The sequence below is a fragment of the Lathyrus oleraceus genome, chromosome 7, assembly GCF_024323335.1.
Source record: "Lathyrus oleraceus cultivar Zhongwan6 chromosome 7, CAAS_Psat_ZW6_1.0, whole genome shotgun sequence".
Lineage (NCBI taxonomy): Eukaryota > Viridiplantae > Streptophyta > Magnoliopsida > Fabales > Fabaceae > Lathyrus > Lathyrus oleraceus.
Window position 1 is genome coordinate 136,288,683 of NC_066585.1, and position 6,146 is coordinate 136,294,828.

Here is a 6,146-nt window from a genome sequence, read left to right on the forward strand (position 1 = left end):
CCCTTTTGAAAAGGAGCGGTTCGTCCCAATAGAAGTTTCTCACATCGTGGAAGAATTTCTTCTTGCGGTGGTAGTCAAGATCAGGGGGTACTATATCAGCAGCTAGGTAATTAACGAAGTCTGCATACCAGGGTATGTTACTTATTGCTAAGGAATTTTGGGGATGCTCATGAGGGCTTAGGTTATCATCTTCAATGGTTTCTACTCTAGCTATCAGTCTATCATAGGCGAAATCATCATTTATGGGTACTAGTTCAGGTTTTAGATGTTCTAGCCTAGAAAGGTGATCGGCTACTACATTTTCAATGCCTTTTTTTATCTCTTATATCTAAATCAAACTCTTGTAGTAATAGAATCCATCGGAGTAACCTGGGCTTGGTATCTTTTTTACTTAATAGGTAACGAATGGCAGCATGATCGGTGTAAACTATAATTTTTGCTCCTACTGGATAAGATCTAAATTTGTCTATAGCGAAAACTACAACGAGTAATTCCTTTTCAGTTGTTGCATAGTTAAGTTGGGCAGCATCTAGGGTTCTACTGGCATAATAAATGGCATGTAATTTTTTATCTTTCCTTTGTCCTAGAACGACTCCAACTGCATAATCACTAGCATCGCACATTATCTCAAAAGGTTCCGACCAATCAGGCGGTTTCATAATGGGTGCTGAGATTAACGCTTGCTTTAAAAGATTAAATGCGTCACTACATTTTTCATCGAAAATGAATTCAGCATCTTTCATTAAAAGTCCAGTTAAAGGTTTGGTTATTTTGGAGAAGTCCTTAATAAAACGCCGGTAGAATCCATGGTGTCCAAGAAAGCTTCGGACTTCTCTGATGGTTTTAGGGGGTTTTAGGTTTTCTATAACTTCTATTTTAGCTCTATCTACCTCTATACCTTTTTCAGAAACTATATGTCCTAAAACTATTCCTTCGGTCACCATGAAATGACACTTTTCCCAGTTTAGCACGAGGTTCACCTCCACGCATCTCTCCAGGATTTTTTCAAGGTTAGCAAGGCAATCGTGGAAATCAAATCCGCAAACCGAGAAATCATCCATAAACACTTCCATGATACCATCTAGGTAATCTGCAAAGATGGACATCATGCAGCGTTGGAAAGTAGCTGGGGCATTACAGAGGCCGAATGGCATTCGTCTGTAGGCAAAAATTCCATAAGGGCATGTAAAGGTAGTTTTTTCTTGATCTTCGGTGTGGATAGGTATTTGGAAGAATCCAGAGTATCCATCTAGATAGCAGAAGTAAGAGTGTCGGGCTAGACGCTCCAACATTTAGTCTATAAATGGTAAAGGGAAATGATCCTTCTTGGTTGCTTTATTTAATTTTCTATAATCTATACACATCCGCCATCCTCCTTCTAAATGTTTTTCTACATGTTCGCCTTTATCGTTTTGCACGACTATGATGCCTCCCTTTTTAGGTACTACATGCATAGGGCTCACCCACTTACTATCCGAGATCTGGTAGATTATACATGTCTCAAGTAACTTAAGAACTTCCTTTTTAACAACATCACTCATTATAGGGTTTATTCTTCTCTGATGTTCCCTGGAGGGTTTTGAATCTTCTTCGAGCGAAATCTGATGCATGCATACGGATGGGCTTATACCTTTCAGGTCAGAGATATTATATCCTAAGGCTGAGGGATATCTTCGTAAAACGTCTAAAAGTTAGTTCGTTTCCTCTTGGCTCATCGAGGAACTCATATCTCAGGTTCTTAGACAGTTCCTTAAGTTCTAAGGTTGGTTTCTTAGGGCATGGCATATGATATGGGGTAAGGGATAAACATTCGTAAAGGTTATCATCGATGTAGGGTTTCTTAGAGTCATCATCTTCCCTTATGAGAGTTGATGGTAACTTAATTGTTTTTATAATTTCTTCTTGTTCTAGTTCTCTAACACATTCATCAATGATATCTAAGGCATAACACGCGTCTCCCATCACAGGTGCCATAAGAAATTTCGAAAGTATAAATTCTATTTTCTCGTCACCTACCTCAAATGTCAACTTTCCTTTCTTGACATCCATTATGGCTCCTGCAGTCGATAAGAATGGTCTACCTAGAAGGATTGGTATATCATTGTCCTCTTTGATGTCCATGACAACAAAATCAGTAGGGATAAATAACTGACCTATCCTAACAGGGACATCTTCTAAAATGCCTATCGGATACTTAACAGATCTATCGGCTAACTGAAGTGACACCTTAGTGGGCTGTAATTCTCCTAAGTTTAACCTCTCACAAACCGCTAAAGGCATTAAGCTCACACTAGCTCCTAGGTCTAGAAAATATTTTTCGATGACATGATTACCCAAAAGGCAAGGAATGGAGAAATTTCCAGGATCTTTATCTTTCTTTGCTAATTTGTCTTCGGAAATATCATTACATTCCAAAGGCTTCAGATTGTCAAGTCTACGTTTGTTGGTAAGGATGTCTTTGAGAAACTTTGCATAAGAAGGTATTTGGGTGATGGCTTCTGTGAAAGGGATTTCTACATGAAGTTTTTCTATAACTTTAATAAATTTTTGATACTGTTTATTGATCTGGGTTTGTTTGAGTCTTTGCGGATATGGTATAGGTGGTTTGTATGGCGGGGGTGGTACGTAAGTTTTATCTTTAGGTTCTTCTCCTTTTTCTCGACCTTCCTGGTTTTCAGATTCCTCTGGTTCCTTTACTTCGTCCGTGGGTTTGGTACATTCCTTAGAAGTTTCGGGTTCACTCAATCTAGGGTTTGGTGGCTCATCATAAGCGTTCCCACTTCGTAGGGTAATGGCATTGGCTTGTCCTCTCGGATTTTGTTGAGGTTGTCCAGGGAATTGTCCTCCAGGTGTAGTCTGAGGGGATTGGTTTAAAGCTACCTGAGAGATATGGGTTTCAAGCATCTTAGTATGAGTAACTATTTGGTCAACCTTGGTTTCTAACTGAGTAATCAATTCGTTAACATGAATGTTCTGGTTCATGAACTCCTTGTTTTGTTGGGTTTGAGCGGTGATAAAATTTTCCATAATTTTCTCAAGGCTCGGCTTTGGTGGTACAAGTTGCATAGGTTGATTTGATCTTGGGGCTTGATAACTAGGTCTCGGAGGTGCATTATTTTGGATTGGGTTATTGTTTTTATAGGAGATGTTCGGGTGATTCCTCCATCCAGGGTTATAGGTATTCGAGTATGGGTTCCCTTGGGTGTAGTTCACTTGCTCAGAGTGGGTTTCGTTTAATAGACTGCATTCTGCAGATTGGTGTCCTTTGGTTCCACATATCTCACAATCCGACGAAACTACGGCTACAGTATTCGGGTTTATCCACATATGCTCGACCTTAAGAGCTAATGCGTCCATTTTAGCTTGCGTCATGTCTATAGAGCTTAGTTCATGCACTCCTCCTTGGGCTTCCTTCTTCTCAACTGTCGCTCGTTCGACTCCCCATGATTGATGGTTTTGAGCCATATCTTCGATGAGGGCACTAGCTTTAGGATAAGGTTTGTTCATCAGAGCACCGCCTGCGGCAGCGTTGATGGTCATCTTCGTGTTATAGTGAAGTCCACTATAGAAGGTTTGAATGATTAACCAATTTTCTAAACCATGATGTGGGCATGCTCGTAACAACTCTTTATATCTCTCCCAAGCTTCGAACAACGATTCTCCTTGGTTTTGGGTAAATCTAGTTATATGGTTTCGAAGAACAGCGATCTTACTCGGGGGAAAGTATCTAGCAAGAAAAACTCTTCTAAGGTTATCCCAAGTCGTAATGGAATTGGGTGGAAGGGAATCTAACCATGATAGGGCTTTATCTCCGAGGGAAAAAGGGAATAATCTTACACGTATTGCCTCAGGAGAAGCTCCATTGGTTTTAAAAGTGTCTGCTAATTGAAGATATATTTTTAAATGTTGGTTTGGGTTCTCAGTGGCGAGACCTGCGAATTGTCTCTGTTGCACTAGTTGCAACAGGGATGGTTTAAGTTCAAAATTATTAGCTGGGATGGTTGGGTTTACTATACTAGAACTAGATTCTTCATTTGATGGTTGAGCGAAATCTTTAAGAGGTCTTTGGTTTTGATCTTCGGCCATAGCTCTCTTAATTCTATGAAAGAATAAACGTGCACGAGTGTAACGTTCAGGTTTCTCCAGAGGGTATACTGAGCTTAAACTTCCGGTGCTACGAGTTCTTCGCATTGACCGGCGGGAAAATAGCCTAAGTCTAAACGATATAACAACAGGAAAATGAAATTTGACGAAATTGATCCCCGACAACGGCGCCAAAAACTTGATGCGTGCTTTTCGCAAGTATACGAACGCGTTAGAGTAATATAAAAGATTGTCGAATCCACAGAGACCAAGTGTCAATCTATCGTTATCTATTGTTATGGTGTTTACCAAAGGCAATCAAAATATGTGTTTTGAGAGTGTGCAATGAAAAGTAAAGTATTGAATAAAGTTTAATTAATAAAGACAGGGTCGAATGTAATTCACATAATTAATTAATAATCCAAGTACTTGCTAATAGAATTACTTATGGGAACGTTTTCTACTTTGAAAAGAACTAATTTAACGGGAACTGTCGCTTTCGCGTATTCAGAACCGAGTTGTACTCCCTAATCAAACCCTCTTATTGTCACTTATAAAAAGGCGCGCATTGTGTTAGGGTAGTAAACCTATTTTTAAGAAATATAGTATCTTGACTAAGTTGAAAAGTATTTTAACCTGGATTTCTTAACCGAAAGAGGTTCTCACAAACCAGACTCTAAACTTATAAACGCGTCCGAAAATAGTTTTAAAATCTCTTTTCTTCTTAAATTAAAAACTCCTAATGAACTAAACAAAGCGCTTTCGCTGTTTTTGAAATAGTTAAAAACAATTAAGTTTAGATAGACGTTGGACGGCTTTCGATCTTACCCAACGGAATTGAAGTGCGGGAAAACTTAAGTTGAAAGTTAAAATAGCCCTTAAGTGCTTCTACGAACAATTGTACGAATTATTGGTTCAATTACGATCCTTACATTATAACCTTATAAATTTAGTTAGACATGGTAAAGTAAAAGTGCATTAATTTAAATAAAAGTAGTGCGAGTGCGGAAAGTAAATAAAAGTAGTGCGAGTGCGGGAAATAAATAAAGTAAAGCGAGTGCGGGGAAATAAATAAAGTAAAGCGAGTGCGAGAAATAAATAAAGTAAAGCGAGTGCGGGGAAATAAATAAAGTAAAGCGAGTGCGAGAAATAAATAAAGTAAAGTGCTACTGCGGAAAGTAAATAAAAGTAGTGCGAGTGCGGGAAATAAATAAAGTAAAGCGAGTGCGAGAAATAAATAAAGTAAAGTGCGAGTGCGAGGAAATAAATAAATAAAGGAAAAGTAATAAAAACCTGCTCCAATCGGAGGGTTGAATAAAATGCAAAGCGGAAATGAAAATGGCGGCAGGATTAACTTCCTTCCAAAGTGCTCCAAACTCGATTACAGACTCGATCACAGACTTGATTACATAATTGTGGTAACACTCCAATGCGAAGCGATTACCACTTTAAAATACTGAATATATGCCTAAGTGAAACAAAGTTGCTCTGAGTTTGCCTCTGCTCTAAGTTTGGATGATTGAAAAAGTGATTTCGAGTTTCTATTTATAAGCAAGTAAAAAGATGGAAATGACAAGGATGCCCTTCAACTTGAAAATGGGAGGGAAAACTTTTCCTCTTGTGGCGTCCGCCACTAGGCCATGGCGCCCACCACAAGGCCAATCTGAGGCGCCTTAGTGGAAGTAGTGGGGAACGTGGCAGTTGAGGGAAGTTGAGCTTGGACACGTCATGGCAGGGTCTATGGCGCCAGCCATGGTGGAAGCCACAAGTACAAAATGCTGAATTTTAGGGGTTTTAGCTCTTTTTCACTCCTTTTCTCGACCGGGGCTCCGATTAAAGTAAAAACCTGAAAACAAAGAAAAACATAGTAATAACACAACAAAATGACAACAAAACTACTAAAATGCATGCGAAATCAGAGTCGAAAATACGGTGAATTTCAGTGTTATCAAACTCTCCCACACTTAAACCTTTGCTTGTCCTCAAGCAAAACATTAAAAAGCTCATAAAAGAAAAACTGGTGTAAACGAGTGCTTCAGGTAAAAATTCCAAGTTCAAGTCGG

General features: G+C 39.0%; 1 non-coding gene across 1 annotated transcript; it reads left to right on the forward strand.

Annotated features, from left to right (window-relative positions):
• Positions 1-3,595: 3,595 nt before the first annotated feature.
• On the forward strand, positions 3,596-3,702 carry LOC127110033 (small nucleolar RNA R71). Its single transcript, XR_007797272.1, has one exon. It is a non-coding gene; the product is annotated as a small nucleolar RNA R71 (small nucleolar RNA).
• Positions 3,703-6,146: the final 2,444 nt, after the last annotated feature.